At 45.3% G+C, this 24,208-nt stretch overlaps 1 protein-coding gene across 3 annotated transcripts in view; it reads left to right on the top strand.

The window, feature by feature from the left end:
- Window positions 1-24,208, top strand: part of LOC106654839 (insulin-like growth factor-binding protein complex acid labile subunit) — a 272,241-nt gene that overhangs the window by 188,324 nt on the left and 59,709 nt on the right. Inside the window, exon 1 of one of the 3 annotated variants that reach the window (XM_014374914.1) lies at window positions 5,741-5,790. The exons of the other annotated variants lie outside the window; for them this stretch is intronic. The gene's annotated coding sequence lies outside the window, so the exon portion shown is untranslated. Of the gene's footprint in view, window positions 1-5,740; window positions 5,791-24,208 lie in introns of those variants that run through there. 3 annotated transcript variants of the gene reach the window in all.

Genomic DNA, 24,208 nt, shown 5'->3' with positions numbered 1-24,208 from the left:
GCTCGTTATCGCTCCTCGTCGCGGTGAACTCGCGGCTGCAACCGAGCAGCATTATATACGTATATAAGTAAAGAGCATAGTGCGGCACATTTCGATCTTGCGCAGCGCAGCGCAGGCGGGGGGGCAATTTATATTCCGCGCTGCAGAAACGCGGATGTATATTAAAAAGCCATCGACGTCGACTAGGTATATACATACTACTCCAACTCGAGAGCAGCTATATAACTGCACGCAGAGGCAGGCAAGGCAAGGCAACGAGCGAAATACCGAATCGTGTGTTATACGCGCTGTAGACTTTGCTGCTGCTGTATATACCTATTGCTCCGCGCGGCAGCAGCAGCGGTACACGTTGATTGACCTAATAATGTTTAACCCCCTTTTGATGCCGGAACCGCGCTTGTAACGAGCCAACAGCAGCTTCTGTGTGTGGGTATTTGTACAAGTTCAGAGCCAAACATTACACGAGCGTCAATTGTTCGACTTACGGTGTATGTATATTCTCCCGCGCAAATACGCGAGCTATACGTGGCTCTGTATTATAATATAAACGCAAGCTCCTGTATATGTAATATTTGTTATACGTAATGGGAAATATCGCAGCGCAAACCCGTTCGCTTTTTTTATTTATATACAATATACCATCTCGGAGAGAGAAAGAGAGCAGGTGCGCTCGGCCACGCGCAAATATAAAAACTGCCGCCGGCCGTAGTCGTCGTCGTCGTCGTCGCGTGCGTGTAACGTCTTCCAATATAATATAACCGTATAATCGAGCGGGACGATCCGATCGATCGATTTTCCAATTAAAAGCTGCGTAATATGTACACACGTAGCTTCTGCGCGCGAGCGAAAAACGAAATAAGGGGTGTACCGTATTGTATATATACGAGATATCGATCGGGGGGGGGGGGGGGGGGGGGGAANGGGGGGGGGGAAATAAAAATATCGAATTAATCTTCTGCTGCAGATGGTGCGGTGAACTGCACTCCGCGTGCCGCACGATGATCGCTGCGCCGAAAGATGCGATATCTCGCGTATATACACGGTATCCCTACTCTCTTACGCTCTATCTGCGATATATATGCTATGTACGTGCGATCGTGGATCGAAGCCCGAAAGGGATGCACGCACCCATGCACCCGTATATAATGTATATATGAAAAAAAAAGGGAGGCTAGACGCGCGATCGTTTGTGTCGATGTAACAGTCAGCAGCGGCTCAAAATCTTTTGGCTACTCTAGTACTGTGTGCTTTACACATATAGCTTCTGCGCGTGGCGCACATATTCGTTTTTGATGGAGCTGCTATACACGCTTGATTTGACACTGTCTGTGCTGAATTATGTGGCAACTCCCGACGCACTACTACTACTACTACTCCCTCGCTCGAGTAAGCTCGATCTCACGAATCTTATCGTGTATTCGTGTATTAGGACTTTTTTTTTTGGCGAAAACACGCAATCTCCGTAATTCGTTACGCGTACATCAAAACAAAGCAAAACAACAGGAAAACACGTTACATTCGGGTCGATGTATTTCTATATGGTGTCGTATTGTATCAAGGTTATCGGGAAACAACGGCGCGTCAGGCGAGATATTTTGAGTAATCGCGCGCGCGAGATAGCTGCGCGACGTTCCACATTTCCTATACGAGAGTCTCGTCGTCTCGTATAGTCGCGTATACCTTTATACGTATATACAGTTTCTTACGAATTTCCAATTGTGTCTACGCGCCACGTGCAGTATGCAAACTGCAGCGGAAGCAGCGTTAGTAGTAGTACAGCTTCGAATTCCCTCTCGCTCTATATACCCTCGGAAACATTTTAACAATGAGAGGATCCATTGACGCGCTGTGGCACCTTCTACACATATATGTACGTAGTATTTCCCTTTGGCAGAGAGTGCAGAGATGAAGAGACAGAGAGAGAGAGAGAACCGCAGATTCTCGGGAGCGACAGCAGTAACAGAAGTCGCACGTGTATAAAGGTTAATACCGTGTTCTACGCGCTGCAGTCGATCTCGCGTATATAGAAAGTGACATTTCTCGGAAGCAATTTGGGTCGGCGCGCGGTTTTCCAGTACTGCAGCTCTACGTGTGTGTGTGTGTCTGTGTTTATAACATCGATATGCATACACGGAAACTTTTAGCCCATTTCTTTCGATTATATTTGCGCGCGATTCGCTCTCGAGCTTACTTCGATAAATAGACTTACGAGAAAGAAAAGAGGCAACACAGAAGAAATTGATATTGAAATTTGTTATTTACGAAATTCACGTGCTGTATATGGCTCGGCGTATATATATAATATATATCTCTCCACACGCCGCCCGCGAGTCGCTTGCGGCGGCGGCGGCACACTTATTTTGCCGCTTCTTCTTCTTCTTTCTAGAGCTGCTGCCACTGCACGGCACGAAGCTCTTTTTTCTTCGGCTGTGTGTGTGTGTGCAGCTTCTCTCCCTCTCTCTCTCTCTTTCCTCCATTTGGTGAGTTTTCAATTTCCGGTAATGGACGGAGTATTTTTATCAATTACGGATCGAGGGATGCGCGCCGTCCCGCCGCCGTTGCACTATGCACACACACACTGTGTGTATATAATGTATATAAGCGGCCCCGGACTCTCTCTTTTCTATATAACTGGTCGGGGTGGTGGTTGCATCGATGCCCCTTTCAAGTTAGATTGTATATGTGCGGTCGCTTTAACGCTCGGCGCTGCACTCATACATATATTTATATTATATAGTAACTAGCTAGCTAGCTAGCTGCTGCTCGATCGACGTGTGCGGGATATGCACTTTTTTATTTCATTATTATTTTGCTCTTACGTACACGGCTATATGCGGCCGCAGTTATTTTGTTTTCTTTATGCGCGGGGCGCATAAATTTGCATGCGAAAACGCGAGAGAGCGGCTGAACTCATTTTTTCGATATTTATCATAAAAAAAAGAGGCTATTATCCAAACGCTAATTGATTTCGTAGGAGTTTGAAGCGGGGCGCGCATATGCGCGTGTCTGTCTGCCTGCCTGAGCCCACCCCCGCGCACCATCATCAGCACTGCGGCCTAGCACTGCGGCACACCGACACGCACTCTGAAAACTGCGGCGCGCTCGTAAATTATATAAAAAAAGCAAAATTGCCTTGTGAAAAAATCGGCGCTCCTAGGTATATATGTATAGCATAAACGATGCGCGCAGCGCATTACATAAAACTTTTTGCATACTACACTTGTCATATCTAAATTGCTATACGTCACGTTTAGGGGCTCGCGTTAAAGCTGTATATATAGCAACGTATAATGGATGAGCCGCCGTACGAAACTTGTATACATCCTAAACACGAATTTATGCATCGCGAAAGAGGATGTTGGACGGGAGGGGAGTGAAAATCAGCATACTGACACGCACGCATCCTCTCGGTATTATACCAAAAAAAAAGTATACCTTCGCGCGCGCCTAATCCGCACCCGTGGCTATTTCTCGGCTCGTTCGTTGCGCATCAACGTGCGTGCGCTGTATATATATATGCGTATTTATAGCCCTTAAAAATAGCGCCTACGCGTACACGTCCGAGCCGCTGCTGTCCGTCTCCGTAGCCGCCGCCGCCGCCTCGCAGAAACTTTTTTATACCTGCGTATATATATGCCCTCGAGATACGAATTGGCCCTCGCGCGAGATTTCTCGAATCTATTATAAAATATATACGAGGAACATAGACGAAACGAAGGCCGAGCATAAGAAGAGAGGACCCGCGCGTTGTATACTATATCGGCCCTCTCTCTCTCTCTCGTTCGCATCGCGTGCAGCAGGTGAATTATATTTCGCGTTGTATTTTGCGCGCGCGTTTCTTTTCTCGTTCGCGGCCTGCCGCCGTCACCGTACACACACACACACACACACACACACACACACACACATATATATATGTATACGCCAACGCGAGGCAGAGCACATGCATGCACCGTATACTCATCCATCCATCTTAGCACCTGTCCCACTACGACCGAAGCAATTCATCACAACGCTGGGATATATGTATCCCCTCTCTCTCTCTCTTCCTCTCACTCTCTGCTGGCTTTATCTCTCTCTCTCTCTCTCTCTCTCTTTTTCGCTCTCGTCCCGCTGCTCGCGGCTCGTCTCACTACCGGTTTTTTCTCTCGTTCCTTCTTCTTTCTTTCTTTCTTTCCTTCTTCTTTTTTTTCGAGTTGCGTGCGATGCTCGACATATTTTTTTTTCTCTTCTTTTGCTGAATTACAAAGACGCGAGCGAGCGCGTGCAAGAGCGAGAAAGAGAGAGCCACGTCTTCTTTCTCTCTTTTGATTTTTTTTTTTATATTCAGCTAGAAGGCAGACAGGAGAAAGAGAGTGAGACTTGTACGGACATTTATAATTGTGTTGCTTCTCTCGTATATATATATAAGGGACCCAAAAGAAGCAAGATGATTCACTCGAGGAAAAGCTTTTTCTAAAAGTTTTCTCTTGTATACGCGCGCGCTCGGAAGCCACTGCGTTATAAGGCCTATATATATCGCAAGCAAGCAGTGATAAGGGTATTATATATTTCGTATACGAGCACACGTTGCCGGACGATACGTTATATAGAAAATTTTCCTTACTCTCGAATTATGAAAGAATGCTGAATTATACATTGAATTATAGCGCCGGCTACTTGGAACTCCTTGACAGATGCAGCATCGATTCGTTCATTTTTTTCTCCTTTCGTAAATTCCTCGAGTGTCATTTTTTTTCAAGTTTGATTCATACGCATGCAAATGTACAACGATTATTCGATATATCATTCACGCGCGGGGTATTATTTCCTTATTTTCGAGATTTCCTTATTTTCTCTCTCTCTTAGAGCAACGAGGCGAGCTCTGATTTCAACCCATAATCATCGCGTACACGTATCATCATCGTCAATTTTTTTTTTTTTTTTTTTTTTTCAAAAATTGATTTCGTAGAAGAGGCGTCGTCGCACACGCGCGTACGTTATAACGATCCGCTCTCTCGCGCGTGTTATGTGCAGTTATTACTTATGTGTATGAGTTTTTCACCGAGCCTCTCGAAACTCCGAACGAGAACAATGATACTCGATTCATAAATCTACGAATGTACATTTCTTTTTTTTTTTTCGTACACGCGACGACACGCGATTTAAATTTAAGATTCTCGACACCGGCTCGCGTGCGACTCGTTTTCCAATTTACATTTTAGCTATAGACATTACGAATATATCGGAGGGGGCCAGGATCTCGATGCGAACAGCAAGAAAAGAAAGCGCGGCGGTATAAGCGCCCATTTTGAAGATTTTATTAGGGGCTCCGTCGCGCGAAATTCTGCGTGTACTTACTTACTACAACTATGCGTACGAGAGAAGAGGTTTATAAATGAATCCTCGCTCTCTCTCTGCTCGTCCCTCGGCGCAGCTCTTCGTACCATTCAAATTTGGCGAATATAGCTCGAGAGAAGATACTTTGTTATACGAGAGCCTGCGTATATATACACATCGGCGTGCTGAAATGAAGCTTTTGAAAGTTCTTTTAAAGCTTAAGACAGAGCCTTTCTCGCCCATTAAGTCGTAAAAAATATCGCGCGATTTTTTTCTATTGATTTTTGCGCCTGCTACTCCCAGATAAGCTTCGATAATTGTATTATAAAAATACTCTTGATGAAATATTTTATGAGTTATATTATATTCTGCACGTGCTAATTTGTTTTTGTTCTTATTTGTTACAGGTGAGTGTGAGAAAAAAAAATCAATCGGTTCCATCGAGAGTTGGAACGTATCACGTATACATTCGTAAGTCCACATTTTAACACAACGATAGCGATTGATCACGTATATACAATCGACAAGCTGTGCAAAGTAAGATGTCAATTTCGTGCAGTGGCCCCCTGAGAGGTCGTAATTTCGGGCCCATCGGATCATGATCGTCACGCATTCTCTCTATAAATCGAAAATCAAACTCGTATCTCTGAGATGAATAAAAAAAAAAGAAGAAGTTAGTCCTCGCGACTCGATGACATAGCATATATAAGATAGCTGCGCAGCGTGTGCTGCTGCTGCACGCATCATATGTGTAATATAAAAAATGGCATATCATAAAAGTCGAGCAGCACAGCTCCTCCTCGCATGCGTGTGTGTGTGTGTGCTTCTCGTTACATTCCTGGAAATCTTAAATCGCGACGTCCTCGCGTATCCTGCCTTTGACGTTTACACAGACACACACACACACACACACACGTGGTGAGCCCCCATCTCGTTTCGAATGTTGATATTCCGAAGGAGGATTGCTGCGCGCGGCACAAGTCGAAGCGGTATTACACGTATCGATTTTTTTTCTCCATCGGATCGCGGAGTCGAACGACAGGCAGGAGGATCGCCGCAGCTCCGCGCGGCAGGTGCTCAATGCAGCAGCAGCAGCAGCAGCAGCAGCAGCTCGCTTTTATTCGATTAGCCGGGGCTCGATTAAAAATCTCGCGAATCTTATTTACTCGAGAACGAGAGAGAGAGAGATAAAAAGTTAAAGTATATATTATATACCGAACGAATCCGTAGCCGAGCTACCGCACCGATGATGCGTAGATTATAAACACGCTCGTTACGGCCTGAAAACTCGCAATTAACATCTTTATTTTTTCTCTCTCTCTTCCTTCTTTTTTTTATCTCTCGATTTCTCGTTTATCTCGTTTATCCGAGAGAAAGAGCGAGACCACACCGCGTACGCATCTATCTCGGCCCGGGTAATTTCATCAATTTTCATCGATCGAATTGCCAAAGGGGGCGACAACGGCTTCGACACAATCCGCCGCTGTTCTCCTTCGCGCGCATCTCTATAAATTTTCGCCCAGAAGCTCGAGCACGAAAAACACGAATTGCGTGTGCTCCGATGATTTCCATCCCATCCTTGCCTATCTCTCTCCCTCGGTATAGTTTCTATGCGCGAAAAGTCGGGTGGTATTTTTCGCTTCGAACTTTATATCTCTCGTTTCATACCTATATAAACGCGGCGCGGCTATGTGTGCGCGGGATAGCAATCTCCGATTTCCGACTGACGAAACGTTACGGCGTATAACACACATCGTGTGCAGCTAGCACGACGATAAGCAATCCGGGGGTCACCAGCAGCAGAATTTATCGTAGCGAACGATCGGTACTAGGTCTGGGCGAAAATACGCCTGCATGCGATAGAGGCGAGACGGAGGATTTCCAAAGGACGCGACGCCACGTATTTTTTTCTTTTATTGTCTCGTCGCGCGTGGTCGAGGCTTTTACCTATTCACGCTATCCTGCTACGTACACGCGTCCGCGAACGATTGAATTATCTTCAGGGCCCGTATTACGACGACGACGACGACGACGACGAGGGAAAACGTTTGAAAATTCCTTTTCATTCGACAGACACGCATTTATAATTTCTAGGCCAGGAGACGACGACACGGGACACGAGGTAGAAACGCGTCTAGTCACGTCGACACGTTTTCCTGACTACTTTGGCACAACTCACGTGTACATCAAAGCTCAGATGTTTTCGTTTCTCCGCGAACGACGTGTGCAATTTTTATTTATTTTTTTCTATTCCGTCTCCTTCGACCACGTGGATAGATATCACAAACGTCGTAGGTCGCGTCTATATGTATAGGCTCCACAGGTCGCTGCACAATTTACTTTCTACAAAACGCCTTATTCATTAAGTCAATCATATTGCAGCGCGACTCGAGCGGCTTCACGTTTCTCATTTTCACTCCTGTATACACATGCCGTCGCGTGCATAATAAAATATATATAATAGCCCTATAGCGAAAGTGTCGCTGTCAATATTTGAAATAATATCCGCGAAAACGAGAGCCTCGCTCGCTCTCTCTCTCTCTCTCTTGCAGCGATAAAGCCGAATTACAAACTTGGCTCCCTACATAATACACCGAAGCTCGGGCATAAGCGAGCTTGATAGCTTGAGCCATGGTGGTATATAGCAGTAGTTATAGTAGTAGTATAGGGCGGCCGGGCTTAGAAGCGCTTATAATAATGCAGCCTAGTAGCGATTCACCGGTCGAGGTTAATAATCAACCGGGCAGCAGCAGCAGCAGCAGCAGCAGCAAAATCCAGCCGCGCGCTGCTGGGGGCTCGAGCAGCAGTACAGTACAATGGCTGCGAAATTGCAGCGAGCAATATCGGCCCTGGCCACACGCGCGGCGGCCTTTGCGAATCATTGTTTCGTCCAGCTCCTGAACAGCAGCTATATAGCAGTTGACCAGTTTCGCAAATTTCATCGATCCCATGCTCGAGCTACATAACACACGTATATAGCTGGCCGCATCGTCGCTGCGTGTAAAATGTCTGCGGCGTACGGCTCGAGCGCGTGTCAATCTGTCAGCGGGCTCCGGGCACACATATCCATATACGTAGGAAGCAGTATTAAGCAGCAGCAGCAGCACGAGTTGCAGTACAGTATAGCTCGACACCACAGGCGTCATTCGTTAGCGATCTGTATGACGACTCGTGCGTGCACACAGAGTCGCGAGATCTTTCTGCACCCCCGCATATATTATATGTATACGAATGCAGCGGGGAATTTAATCGAGCGACGATCGCGGCTTATACCACGTCGTACTACTGCGCGATAAATTTCCTCTTTTTTTCCATTCGCGCAGTCGATCGTCATTTCGATCAATTTATAATGAATTAGTCGAGCTTGCGGCGGAAGTTTGCGCGCCGATCGAGACTCGCGCACTCGTCGCAAAGTCGCTGCAATCCGCAGCCTCCGCAGCGTTACACACATATATCATTATATCTATATATTAAGGGGTATGAGTTTCAGTTCATTAGAATACATCTCACCTCGAGCCTCGTGAAAAATTCATTCGCCGCAGCGATCCGAGGAAAAGACGCGCAGCAGCAGCAGCAGCAGCAGAGCTGTAAGAGATGGGAAATACCCAAACGGATCGCTCGTTGGCGAGGGAGAAGAAAACGTCGAGTCGGGGAGCTTGAGACAAAGAGACGAATTTTTCACTAGAGAAGGCTTTTCTCGTGCGAGAGAGAAGAGAAAAGAGAAGAGAAGAGAAGCCGGGAGGTAAATAAGGAGCTTTACGTGATGCGCGTTAAAGTTAATGCCGTCGAATAGCTTCCTTATTGGCGGATTTCGAATGTATACGCAAGCGCCCCAAGCTTTTATTGCAGGCTGATTATTGCACTTTTTTTTTTTATACTTACGTTGCTCATGGAGCTCAATTGTGTGCTATTGCTCACTTTCGATGGCTTCGAGTGTTCGAAGTGCTATACGCGATTATGTATTCGTATATAAAACTCGTCGAGCGCGCGAATATGTTTAAGCTCTCGCTCGTACGTGACTCTGCGCGCGCTATGTAATGATAATACATTGTAATATACATCGTGCAATACGTCCTGTACGTACAAGTGTCGTTTTAACTCGATACGATTGTGAAGAGCTTTCAGTTTTTTCAGCTTTTAATGTATATAGCGAGCGATTGCGTATACATACCGGGCTCTGCTCTTTTTTAATATCGCGTTACTACTGGGTCAGTTCCTTGAAACTGCGGTTTTTATCACGCGAACCGACTTTTATGCAATGTATGATTTTTTCTCTCAAAAAGTAGTAGTTACACGAGATCTCTATGGACGACGATTCTTTTTTTATTTATTTTTTTTCTGAAAATAATATTCGCTCTGCGATCGCAAATGGAAGAAGCGGCCGTGTATCCCGAGCGCACACGCAAAATAGTACAAAACTTTAAATATAAATCCTTTCTTTGGCCTTTTCTTTCCGGCTGCGGAACGCGAGAGCGAGAGAGAGAAACATTAATCATTTGATTTTTCTGCAACTTTTATCGCGGCTGCGCATCGATTTTTAGGGCGAGATAACTCATATATGCACCCGCGCATGGAAATGCTGCATTATTATTATTTTTATACGACCTTTTTGTACATAGGTAAATAATACCTTAACCGCGAAAAGTACTTTCTCCGTGCGGCGCTCCTTGCTTTTATTGTTTTTACGTTTATATTATGCATTCTCGGTGTTTGCATCTTGATTACTCTTTCTTTTTTTGTTCACGGCTTCTCGATACGATCTCTGCGGTTTTCAGTTCTCTCTACGAAGCAAACGCGAATATGAAATTATTATCGAATGTCTGCATTACGAGGACTTTTGAAAGGCTATGATATACGGGTGGGGCTCTCTCTCTCTCTCTCTCGTCTTGCGTTTGAAATAAATAATAATTATACAGAAGTACCGAGAATCAGCAGTAGTGTCAGATTCCATCGGTGCAGGTCAACGTCATTATCAAAAATTTTCCCATAAAGAATCGTGAGAATGGTAGATTGAAATAGTTTATGAAAAAAAGGTAAATTTTCGCTATCGCGGGTCATTATTTCGGTAAAACGCGTGGTATAACTCAGTCCTAAGAAAGAGAAAAACGTCATCGAGATCGTCCATACGTGATCGGAATTATGCAAGAACGAAACGGTCTTTTCTCGTCACAAAGGGCAAAAAGAGGGGAAAAAAGGATGTGGAGGAAACCTTACGGGCACAAGTTTATCACTCGCGTACATATACATGAAAATGTAAAAATGAATTACGTTGACGAAGGAAAAGCGGCAGCAGCAGCAGCGAGCCAGAGGCGGCGGCGGCGGCGGCGGTGGCACACGACTACGACTCGTGATAATTGCAGTCGAGCACGTAACGAAACTTTGTTTGCTCGTCATAATCAAATTTCATTTTCGTTCGTTTCGTTTCGTTCGTTCGCGCTCGCTGCAGCGGCAGCGGCAGCAGCTATTGTTCGAAACGTCAAGTGTGAAAAATTATATTCTGCTCGAGCGGGTATAACAATTATAATCGGGGCAAAGAGAGAGAGATAGGAGACGTCACGCGGTATGTGCGTACATCTCTCTCTTCTTTTTTTTTTTTTATAATTATAATTATATCAAAACCTACGAGGCTAATTAGGCGGAGGACATAATTTTGCGCCGTTGTACACGCGAAAGTGGTCAAAGTTGTAAGCGGGTGGGGGTGCTGGTCGTACACATATAATAATAATAATGATACACACGACAAAGCGTATAAAAAAAAAGAAGGGCAAATTTTCAAAGCGACCACCAGAGAGAGAGAGAAAACCTCATTCTTCTGTTCAGTAATATAGTCGACGATTCTTATTAAAAAAAGAAGAAGAAGAAGCGAGCAAGGAAGGAAGGAGCGAGAGAAAAGAGAACGAAGCAGTTTTTCTTTTTCCACTTCTCTCTCGTCCCAGAGAGAGCCGCGCGCAGTTCCAGTTGCTCGCTCGCTCGCACGAGTAAAAAGAGATACACGTTTTCGCATTAACATTTCTCTCTCTCTCTCTCTCTACTGCCTTGCCTGTACAATCTTAGACGACGACTACTGCGAGGAACGCGCGAGGCTGCGCTCGAAATTTTTTGTACACTGGCTACTGCTGCTGCTACTACTACCACTACTAACGGCTGCAATGTTAGCCGCTGATTTAAAGCCCTTCTCTCTCTCGCTCGCTCTCTTTTTATACTTTAAACTTCACTTGCGAAACTTGTGGTCGTACAAGCGCTCGCAGCTAGGGATTTCCAACTTAATTTTATTTGAGTAGAGCGACCCTCGTAGAGCCGCCGCCACCGCCAGCCATCCACCACGGGACGAATTGGCTTAATTAAAATACGTGTTTTTTGCCAGCTAGCTACTACACAGCTCTAGCTCGAGTATATCCTTTCGACTCTCGCGCATTACTCAATCAAATGGACTATTTTATGCGATCTCGCGCGCGTTGGCCTATATGTACCGTTATAAGCTTTATACATAAGTAGCGAGAGAGACTACAGCTTGCTAAAACTCAGTCGAGTTTTGAACAGCTGTGACTTTCGCTCGACGATGCGTGTGTATATTAATGAAAAATGTAAACAAACCTTTCGCGCGCTCATCTTCTCTCGCGTACATCTTTATTTGCGAATAACTGAGTCGTCGTTGTGATTCATCGACGAATTTTTGACTTCTTAGCTCATGATTTTTTCAATTTTTATCGAGTGTCGGATTGAAAATAAACAATTACGATTATAAAAGTTACGATCGGCTGTGCATCGAGCCTCGAGATTTTTCAAAATCGACCTATATATGGCACGAGAGTGTTGATGAACATGATGTATCTCTCTATCCAATTACACGAACGGAGAGAAAAAATCGGGCCGTCCGTCAATTTATATTTCGTGTAAAAAACGGCTAATTAGCTATTATATACAGCGGAGTCGGCGGCTATACGAATTATCGATTAAACGCTGTCGGCGCTTTGTGAGACGCCCGCGCGCGCGCGCGCATACAGCAGAGTATATAGAGAGTAGAGAGTATAAGAAATTTCACGATGATAATCGACGACTCGTCGATACGATGGTTTTTATTGTTTCTATATTATATACGCGTCGACGTTTTGGAAGAAGAAATATGTGCTGCCAATATATTATATCAAGGTTCCGCGCGTACACTCACACGGTGGGCACACACACACACACACTGTATCGGCTTTCTAATTTCTCAGTTCTCAGCTCGCGCGCGGAGGAGATCGAGTGGATTATTTATTACAACGTATGTGTGCACGTAGGATCGCTTCAAAGGCAAAGGTGCAGCGCGAGAGCTATACATGCACCGTAGCGCAGACGGCGGCAGCTTGTTTGCAAATCGCGATATCACTCGTTTTCCGAGTAGAGAGAGCCTCGGAGCGATATCCATTCCCGTACACATACATACATCCACGCGCAGCACTAGAACGTCGAATTTGCCCAATCAATTCGGTTATCAAACGGTTCTCTCTCGCTCACTAGTCGTCGTCGTCGTGTTTTGCATCCGACAGTTAATTAAAAGAGCACCTGTGCGCGAGCACAGCTCTACGTATACATAGGATCGGCCGGTGGCATATTTGACCCAATTCGTCTCGTGTCACTCCATCTGCTTAGAGGAGCTGCTGCAGCAGCAGTTCGATAGAGCGGCAGGTAACATAGCTAGATAGATGCGCACCTAGCGCAGTGGCAACGGCTCCGTAATGTATCAGCAAATTGATACGCTCGCTCGACTAAGCGTCACTGCACAGCACGAGCAGCGGCGGCAGTAAATATCTTTGCCCCCCCCCCCCGGTAATTTGTATATTATATACTGTATACACGGCAGCGGCTCGGGACGATTATGCCGCTGTTACTCGGCTTTCGCGCTCTTTATCTCGTATGCTCTTCTTCTTCGATCTCGCGCGAGGCTGTGTATACGGTATACAGTACAGTTGATGTGTGTATGTGCAAAATGAATGAATTACGCCGTAGCTGCTTCTGCTGCTGCTGCCGATATCATTAGCCCAGATTTCGGACGCGCGTATATACCGAAGAGCTCCGGAGCTGCCGAACGCGGAGCTATACAGCAGAAACCTGCTACCTTTACATATGTTCGTATACATACACACGTGAGCTGTGTGCGATGGAATTTCGCTAAATTCCAAACCGATCAATTCTATATACGTGTCCTAATTAGAGTTATACAGCCTGTCTTGCACTGGCATATACAGCACGTGAAGCTGTGAAGCTCCAGCTCTTATGTGTGTGTGTGTGTGTACTCATCAGATTAGGCAAGTCGATTAGTGTAAATCGACGCGTGTACTACATGTTCTCCGACGTCTATGTATGTATATGTGTCTATATTCAGATCTTCTCGTCCGCAGCTCGTCGTGTTGTATACATATACATGTGAATACGAGTTGCGGGATATCCTTTTTCGAAGTGAAATTTCCTCGACTCCTCGAAGGCGATGCTGTTCTATCACGACTGCTTATTGACTTTAACAATTAAGTTACGATTGCAGCAAGGTTTATGGTAATCAAAAGTGTCGTTTACGATTGCGAACTTTTTCATTTCATCGATCGATGGAGTACTGTAAACTTGCAAGTGGCAACAAATTTTTCGATTAGCATAAAACGTCAGATAATAATGTAGCATATATCGAACCACAAGTCCTATAATTGCCGCATTTGGCACGCGAGGCATTTCTCTTTCGAGGATCGATCGACGCGCGTACGCCCGTACACACGCGCGCGCGTTAAATCATAAATATGATGGATTAATTCGAGGCTATACACAATTCTCAAGTGGATGCTGTATTATGCCTCTGCTGTGTATGTAACAGCACGAGTCGTGGCAATGCTGGAGCTGGCAACTGCACGCGGTTCGCTCCTTCATGTGTGTGCCGCGGCCATATACGTGTATGATCGGCGTTTTGGAAATTATTGTACATAATTTAAACGATTACGAAATCCGTTTTCACAGAGGCGCAGCGGCTGTTTTCCAAACGATCTCGTGTATATATACGCCGTATACAAGCTGTCATCGTTATAATAAATTTCTTTTCTTTCACCGACTGACACACAAAGAAAAAAAAGTCGATTGAGATCGTAGCTCGAGCGAGCTCCATATTACATATGTGTATGCGCTACACACACACAACCGAGTGATATATTCATATACATTGGATAACGCGCACGGATAATCTTCAAAGGCACATGCCACGAATCCCCGTGTAATCTGAAAAGGCGGCCCCCTCTTGCGCGTATCATCTCATCACGATCGCATCATCGTCGTCGTATATATATATAACTCCTCTCGAGGCCTCTGACACACATTCGTACCTCGAGGCCTCTCTATATCATCGTTGCAACTCGAGGTGAGGTGTGTACATGATTGCTTTGAAAAAGCGCGCGCGAGTCGTTCATCGCGAGTATTTGGCTCTTGATGGATATATATACACGCTACTATCTGCAGTGCAGCTACGTACACGCGAAAAGTTTAATAATAACAACGAAAAGAAAACGGTAATGCAAGAAGACAGGCGCAGCAGCAGCAGCATCAGAAGTTGATCGCTGGCGTATTAAGCGCGTCGATCTCACGTGCTCGCGAGCGACTATTATTATTATTTTTATATCGATGTGCAGCAGCAGCAGCAGCAGCAGCAGGTACATCTGGGCAGAGCACAGGTATCATCGCTGCAGCGCGTCGATCGAGAAGGCCGATCTCTCTTGAGAGAGACAGAGAGAAGAAAACTTTTGTCTCCCGTCGGTGTGTGTATATAGGCTACGTTCTCTCAATTCCCACCTGTACGCGCGAGCTCTCATCTGCGCTTCCGTATTATATATATGTAAGACGGTGTATACGTGATCTCCGCTAGTTGCAGTGCAAGCGAGCGAAAAACTTATCGCAATATCTCGAGATATCGATAAGGTCAAATGTAGGCGCTGCAGCAGCAGCCCAGTTTATATGTCGGGCTAGGCTAGGCCAGTGTAGCTCTACGTATATATATGTACGTTACACTGCTGCAGCGCAGCAGCACCTGAGAAAATTGCCTGCGCTCGACTCGACTATCATTTCTCGGCTACACACACACACACATACAAACACTTTTTACAAGTACATATATAGGAACCGGTGGCAGTTCTATCTCTCCATGTAGTCATGTGCAAACGACTACGATCGCGTACTTCTACTACTATATATACCAAATGTAAGGGTATGTATAACGCGCGCACGTTTGCCCGTAAAGTAACGGCGTTTCCTCGGTTCTCTCTCTCTCTCTGGGCAGCGAATTTTTACCCTTCGCTCCTTCCTTCCTTTTTTTTTGCTTTATATATACTCCTCCGACCCCGGCGCGCGTCCACGATCATCGACGCGCTTACACAGCATCTAAAAACACGCCTTTTACACGCGCGCACGCGAGTAGATATATATAATACGTATAGAGAGTAGTACGTGTGTGTGTGCATAAAAGTACGATAGCCAGTGCAGCAGTGCCGTGCGCGGAGATCATCGCCGCCCGTATTATATATACGTGCTTTGCAGTTGGGAGATCACGTTCGATCGGTATTTTTGTGCGCGCGCAAAGTATCCCGAGCATCTGCGCGCACTACGCAGAGCGTTAGCGTGTATGCAATGTCGATGATGTCTCGAGCTCGCGATCGAACTTTTCCTCGCTCGCTTGGGTATTATGTTTTCGCCTGTATATGTATAACATCCAACACGCGGGGAATCGTCTTTCACGGAATTATAAAACGCACGCTCGTTTTCCCTCTCTCTCACTTTGCAAACGCGTACGTGTATCATCGCACACCTATTTATGGCTCGTTTTGCGAAACACGCATTTTCAAAGCCTCGCCTATGTATGCGAGCCAGCAACGCACACGATATCCCCGAGAGCTCACCTACCTATCTACCTACCTTACTAGCTCTCTCTCTCTCTCTCTCATTAAATAAATTGGAATTTTTTTTTTCATTAAATTGAAAAGCCAGGCTAGGCGCGAAGGCTGCTTATATATACAGATAGCAGCGGCAAAGAAAATAAAATAAAAAAAAAAAAGTAAAAAAAAATAAACGCGCGTTCCTCCCTCTCCGCGTACAAGTGTACGCGCCGCGCGCGACTTTGATCTCGGTAATTACGCAGCTTATTAAATTTCGATTAAAAAAAAAAAAAGGTCTCCCGGATATTCTATATCGCGCTAAAACGCGCGTACCGCGTTTATTACACGGGCTTCGTTTCAAAGACATTCCGCGCTGTATATAAGCTCGTGTATAGTAGGGGGCACAGATTTTTCTGTCTTTGCAGCTCGCGAATGCGGGCCAATTCGAGGACACGAGAGATCCGTGCGCTATGTATCCGCGTCCCAAATCTCGACGCGAGGTAAATGATTTTCTTTTTTTTTTTTTTTTACTTTCAATCTAGGCAACGCAGAACGAATTACTACCGCGCGTGCGACCCTCGAAATTATTCAACAACTCGACGCTCCGAATCTGCGCTGCGGATCGAAACGAATCGCTACAAAAAAAGGATTATAATTAGATCGTAGACTGCGCGTACGTATATATAATACACACGTGTAAGAAATAAAAGGGTCACGCTCGATCACGAGTGAGAGAGAAAGAGAAGAAAAGAGCGACGAGCAATTAACGCGACTACGAGCGATCGTTATCGCGTCTCTCCCTCATGTGTATACAGCGATCTGCGTTGATTCTCAAACTACCCGTTGCCTCGGCTCGCGTTCGTTCGAGCTCGAATTGCATAATACGTACAAGGAAGTGTCTAAGCGCATCAAGCTCGACGTAATTTGTTACCGATGCGTCTGCGGCTCTATCCCCGCAACTGCATAGAGAGAGAGAGAGAGTAAGATCGCGGGTCGAGGTGTGCGCGCGCGCACACTGTATATGCCATGGTGTGCGTTGTGCAATTAGCTGCACTTCACCGTATACAGCCGCACCCTCCTCTCTCACTCTCATCTTCTCACGTGCTATGCCTACGTATATACGCACTCGTCGTGCGCTGCTTTTTTTTCTCCCGGCGCTACGCATACATATGATGCATCGGCCGACGAGGGGGGAGCTATACGCGAGAGTGCACTTTTTGCGCTCTTATAATGCTGCACACATGCATGCCTCGTGCTCGCACACGCGTATAGCGCGTATAATGTTATTATATATATATTGCGCATTGCTCGCGTATCTATCTCCCCCCGATGAATAAACATGCGTAGCAGCAGCGCGCGTATGTATATCATATAATACGCGCTGAAAGTCGGCGCGCGGCACGGAGTAATTGATACCGGCACCGAGATATAACGTATAGAAAACGAGCCTTCGTATATACGCACTCCTTTTCCCAGCTGACAATCTCTTGTATCGTATCGAGAGCGCAGCGATCGTCGTCGTCGTCGTCGTCGTCGTCGTCGTCGTCGTCGTCATCATCAACAACAGCAGCAGCGATAATAATTGCGCTCGAACGAAAATGGTAGAAAAAAATAAAATCCTGCCTCGAGGCTTCTCTCTCTCTCATTCTCTCTCTTTACGCGCACATATATAATAATAAAAAATATAATACATGCATAATTAATGAATCGAGCGCGCTTTAAGCTCGACTCATTGGCTTGTTTGTTGCAGCCGCGCGGTATACACATACACACAGGTATTATCATCGCTTAAGCAAATGCCCCGGGAAACTTTGCACTTGCTGCTGCTGCTGCTGCTATATAACGTTGCTCGGCTGCTCGGGCTCGCGTCCGACCTATTTTCGCGGTCGCATAAATTATAAAAGCTCTACGACGGCTTCGGATTCTGTGTGCGTGTGTGTGTGTGCATCGGGTGTGTGTTTTGGCTAGACGACGAAAATCCGGTCCGAACGACGACGACAACTACGCGCGCGGTTCTCTCTCGTCTTTTGTTCGCGTTGCCATACCGTCGTCGTCGTCGTTGCGCTGCTGCGTTTTATATATAAATATATAAATACAAAGCGAGAGAAGCGGGGGGAGGACAGCAGTAGAACGCCGCGATGACGCAGTTCCGTGTGCAAAAAGGATTTCTACCCCCGTGGCAGCAGCGGCGGCGGCGACGGCAACAGCTAACATTTGCTGCTCGTTGAATTTCGCATGACTACGTTTTTCCTGTATATAGCGTGTGCGCGGGCTGGTGCGCTATATATAGGATACACCGCTGCTGCTGCTGCTGCTCCTTGTTTATACATACATTTCCTTGCCTTTTTCCTACCATTGAATGGCGTTCATCCCTTTTCAGAGCTATATATGTGTATATATGTCGCCGTCGTGCGCAGCTTGGAGACAAGTGTAGCCGGGGTACTTCTGCCGCTGTGCCAGAGTATATACGCACTCGCGTATCAAAACGCTAGGATGAGAAACACAGAGAAATGCAAGAGACAGTATAGGGGTGACTCCGAGGGAGCATCCATGGAGTCTCGGGTGGAGAGAGAGAGAGAGAGAGATCAGACACGGAAAAGTCGCGTGTGCGGTGACGCGTGCAGCAGCAGTGCCGTCACCAAGCGCAGTGCGCGCACTGCAAGCTCGCACGTATATAGCCTAGTAGTAGTATAGAAGAGCTCCAGTGACGTGTGCACGCACATGCTCCGTCGTCGTCCTCCCACGCGTTACACCGTGTGTATCTAAGCTCGACGATCCTCTTTTCATGCTCTAGCCCCCTTTCGCTCGACGTGCTTTTAAATATACGAAACAGATAGACGGATGGGGCGCGCGCGAACTCGAGCGAGCTTGCTTTTTTAATTAGCGCTGGGGAAGGGTGTGTGTGTGTGTGTATACGTACGCGTTGTGTCGAGCTTGCGTGTTATATACTACGTACTGCACAGAGACTTGACGAGCGAGACGTCGGATTTGGATTGTTCTCGTCTGCCGTACATAACGTATATAGCTAGCTAGCTATAGCTAGTAGTGTTACGGGGGGGTGCGTGCGTGCACCTATATATCTACTGGCTGCCTACACGACGTATAGTCTATATCGCGCGCGCGCGCGCCCACCCCTGCAGCTGCCAACACTCGTCGACGACGACTACTACGGCCACTGAGTGCTGCTATACTACTATACGGCTTGGCTCATATTCGTTATATATATTTGCACACGCACACAACGCGTGGGCGGCAGCTCTCGGGACATTCGGTGGCGCTCGTATATATATGCTTTAATGCTGTTTGTCCGTGCGGTGTGATTTGGGCGCCTCGTATGTACATGAGGGGGTGCCGTGGCAGCTAACGACCCTGTGTGTATACACCATCGCACCTTTTTTCCATTTTATATGTATATGGGTCAAAAAAATACTTTTTTACAAAACCGTGCGCACGTATGTCACCGATCTTGACGCGCTTTTAGTATGTTATAGTACATGGTAAATAGGTCCCAAAAACAAAATTTTAGACCCCCTCCCCCCTCCTACCCCCCACTTCCGGTATAAACGTCCATTTTCGATCTATATTTTTTCTGAGGACATGAAGCAATTAAAAAATCTGAAAAAATTCATAAAAATACTTTTCAACAATCCAAACAACCTTGAATTTTTTCAGATTTTTTGAGTGCTTCAGGCCTTCAGAAAAAATTATTGAAAATTTCAAAAATCGAGATATGGCGGTATGAGCCGATGTAGTAAACGAAAATTTTTTCAGTTTTTTATCGCATTGAAAAACATTACCTCAATTTTTTTCAGATTTTTTCAGATGACCTAACGCACCTTTTGAAGCCAAAAACCGATTTTTTTGACGAAAATAATTTTTTTAGGACAGTACGGAGCCTCGAAAAATCTGAAAAAAATTTTTTCTTGTTTTTTTCATCAAAATACGTAATCTCAAATTTTTTCAGATTTTTTAATTGAAGGCGATAGCTTCTAGGGCCGAAAAATGCTATTTTTAACAAAAAATGGTTCCTAGAACCCGATGGTTCCGGTGAAAAAATTTGAAAATATTTTTTTTGAATTCCTTGTCAAATTTTAATAAATTTTGACCGTTTCAAAAGTTCGATTGAAGCTTCCTAGCTCATTTTAGAGCAGGACAAAGATTAGTGCAAAATATCTGAAGACGTTTCTGAAGACATTAAGGAATGATAAAACTCGTTTGATGCTCTAAAATGAGCTAGGAAGCTTCAATCGAACTTTTGAAACGGTCAAAATTTATTAAAATTTGACAAGGAATTCAAAAAAAATATTTTCAAATTTTTTCACCGGAACCATCGGGTTCTAGGAACCATTTTTTGTTAAAAATAGCATTTTTCGGCCCTAGAAGCTATCGCCTTCAATTAAAAAATCTGAAAAAATTTGAGATTACGTATTTTGATGAAAAAAACAAGAAAAAATTTTTTTCAGATTTTTCGAGGCTCCGTACTGTCCTAAAAAAATTATTTTCGTCAAAAAAATCGGTTTTTGGCTTCAAAAGGTGCGTTAGGTAATCTGAAAAAATCTGAAAAAAATTGAGGTTATGTTTTTTAATGCGAAAAATAACTGAAAAAATTTCCGAGTACTACATCGGCTCATACCGCCGTATCTCGATTTTTGAAATTTTCAATGATTTTATCTGAAGGCCTGAAGCACTCAAAAAATCTGAAAAAATTCAAGGTTGTTTGGATTGTGGAAAAGTATTTTTATGAATTTTTTCAGATTTTTTACTTGCTTCATGTCCTCAGAAAAAATATAGATCGAAAATGGACGTTTATACCGGAAGTGGGGGGTAGGAGGGGGGAGGGGGTCTAAAATTTTGTTTTTGGGACCTATTTACCATGTACTATAACATACTAAAAGCGCGTCAAGATCGGTGACATACGTGCGCACGGTTTTGTAAAAAAGTATTATTTTGACCCATATATATTTGCGTTACGTATGCGCAATTTAATGGCGTTCGCGGGACGATCCAGCGGGCACAGCACCGGGGATCTAATTTTCGGGCTTTCGCATTGCTCGCGTTATACACGGACGATAGTGGCTATACGGCGATCGTTTTGTGCCACGAGATTTTTCAGCAGTCACCCCCTTCGATGTACTGTACGCTGCGTGAATCGATGCGTGCCCGAGTATCAGCAGCAGCAGCAAGTTTTTGGGGTAAAGCAGTCGAAGCCGAATTGCCCCGGTATATATACGGTACGCGTTTCTCCATTCGGCTCGACACGAAACTTTTGCCAAACCAATAATTCGAGGTTTTCATCGGTATTTTCCTCTCTCTCTCTCCGGCGGGCAAAAATCCACTTTCGTTGCGCAGCCGTATACAGCAACAGCAGCAGCAGCAGCAGCACAACCCCGTATCACGTCCATATTTTCTCCCTCAGCTCTCGCACTCTACACCTATACACGTACGTACGGAATTTTTTATTTTTTACTTTATTTTCGTTTTTACCTCGACCTTTTGCGCGCGTCGACGGCGGCAAATAGAAATCGAAAGCAGCAGCAGTTTTCCTCGTCGCAGTAGCAGCAGCCCGCGTTGGACTGCTGCATGCACATGCGATTACCCCGACCTTCGATATAGCTCCGCGTGCGAACTTGTATTACGATTATTATTGTTATTATTATACCTGCGTGCGTGAGTATACGTACGGATCGATCGCAATTTCGCTTTTATCGGCGTGCCATGGGGATTTGCCGAATTTTCACCTTTTTCCCTTTTCCCTCCCTCCTTCCCTCTCACTCTGTATAGCGATTCTGTCGTCGGGTTACGCATAATAAATTCGCTTGCGCGCGCGAAACGTAAATATATAGGCGGTGTATTCTTCGGACCTCCGAGTCACAGCGCAGGATTATATATCATTGCGGTAAACTACGATCAGGCGTTACCTATATAATAATACACGCGCGATTACATGGCTCCGCAGTATGTCACATACACATAGCTGCAGCGTAACACGGAAGGCTGTGCAGAGCTATACCTACCCTTTGTTCACCTGCAGCAAGATTTTGAATCGTCTATTTTTTCATTCATTTTTTTCTTCTCTCTCTCTCTCTCTCGTTCGTTCGTTCGCCCTCGTCGTCAGCGGCGCGCGAATACATTATATATACGACGGGCAGCGGCGGCGGAGTCGAGCTTAAACACGGGTCGAGCTGGAACAATACGTTGCAGTGGCTCGCGCGTGTATATGTATATTATATGTGTGTGTGTGTGTGTGTGTGTGTGTGTGTGTGTGTGTGTGTGTGTGTGTGTGTGTGTGTGTGTGTGTGTGTGTGCGAGGCTCGAGCCATTGTCCGGCGCAGCGCAGTACGATATCCTATTCAATTTAACGGAGCGAACGAGGCGTTATATATATAATAATACATGTACGCGTGTGTCGGTGCTGGTAGTGCTGGTGGTGGCCGTTGTGAATTATGCAGATTTTTGGCACCTGCCACACACACACACGCACACGTGCACATGTACATGAGCGCTCGAGCTCAACAGAGCAGAGCAGCAGTTCTGCCGAGTATAGCGCTCGGGAGAGAGAGAGAGAGAGAGAGCTGCATAAATAACAAGTATGAATTTTGCACGTCTAAAATTTTCTCCATAAATTCGCAAAAGGCCGCGCTGCGAGAGTGCGTTTATGCTGTAGAGCAGCTCGCGTCTGTGTGTGTATGTGTGTGTGTATATGTGTGTGAGCAGTTACGAAGTATAAACGCGGAAATGTTCGATTGACGGAAGGGGCCAGTACAATCACGGCCAGAAGCCAGTAATGCTCTCTCTCTACATACGCAGCTATGGAGCATAATGTGGCAGCGGGCGCGAGCGAGCGTGCGAGAACTCGGGGCGCTGCGCGCGGCGGCGGTAATCAGCGATGCTGTTCTAGCTCTGTCTACGTATATATGGTTCGGGCCGTTTCAGCGCCGCAATTACACGCTACATAAACTCGCATTTACATGGTAACGAAGATGAAGGGAATAAGGCAGACGAGACAGTGCAGTGCGCCGCGGCGCAGCGCTGATAGCTCAGGGGATAGGGCTTGCGTATGCGTACGATACGTGAGGCATGCAGCGCTGCTATGTACATGCATAATACGCGTGTGCCTATGTATGCATGTGCTCTATGCGTCTCGTATATATGAGCAATTCTCCAAATGAAACGCATTTTTTGAGGTAGAATCGCGACAAATTTTTTTTTCAACCTACGTGGATACAGACCCCCGGGAAATGTTTTTGGGGGTCCTAGGAACCTGTAACCACGTAGGAACCATTGAAATTTCGATAGTGCTTATTTTTATAGCTACTTTTGTGATTTAGAGGACGAAAAATCATGTTTTCTCGTAAATACGGCTAATTACTCAATTTCTAAGTCGCTGAAAAAGTATCAAAACTCATCTAAAAAAAATAACTGACTACTGTGTTCGATAGGAAATTTTCTCAGCTTTCCAATGGTGGTATCAGATTTTCCGATAAATTGCACATTCACCGAGAAAATCACCATCACACATTGAGGGCTAAATATGTCGAAAAATTCAGTACGGAAAAAGTGAACTTTTTGGATAATTGTTGATTTTTCCTTGTGAAAATGAAATTTATCGAAAAATCTGACTACACCATGAGAAAGCCAAAGAAATTTCCTATCGAAAGCATATCTTTATTTATTTTTTCGGTGGAATTACAATGTTATACATGGGAATTTCTTTCACGTTGTTCGCTGTTTTCTGTTTCCGAGCTGATTCAGCGCGGTCGCGAGGTTTTCGGCTCGCTACAATCAAAACTAGCTCGTAATTCCACCGAAAAAATAAATAAAGATATGCTTTCGATAGGAAATTTCCTCAGCTTTCTTATGGTGTAGTCAGATTTTTCGATAAATTTCATTTTCACGAGGAAAAATCGAAATTAAACCTCAAAGATCACTTTTTCCTTACCGAGTTTTTCGAGATATTTAGCTTGGCACTTTTGATGGCGATTTTCTCGGCGAATGTGCGACTTATCGGA

The sequence above is a fragment of the Trichogramma pretiosum genome, unplaced genomic scaffold (assembly GCF_000599845.2).
Source record: "Trichogramma pretiosum strain Unisexual culture from Peru unplaced genomic scaffold, Tpre_2.0 scaffold23, whole genome shotgun sequence".
Lineage (NCBI taxonomy): Eukaryota > Metazoa > Arthropoda > Insecta > Hymenoptera > Trichogrammatidae > Trichogramma > Trichogramma pretiosum.
Note: the sequence above shows the minus strand (reverse complement) of the source record. Positions and strands in the feature narration are given on the sequence as shown.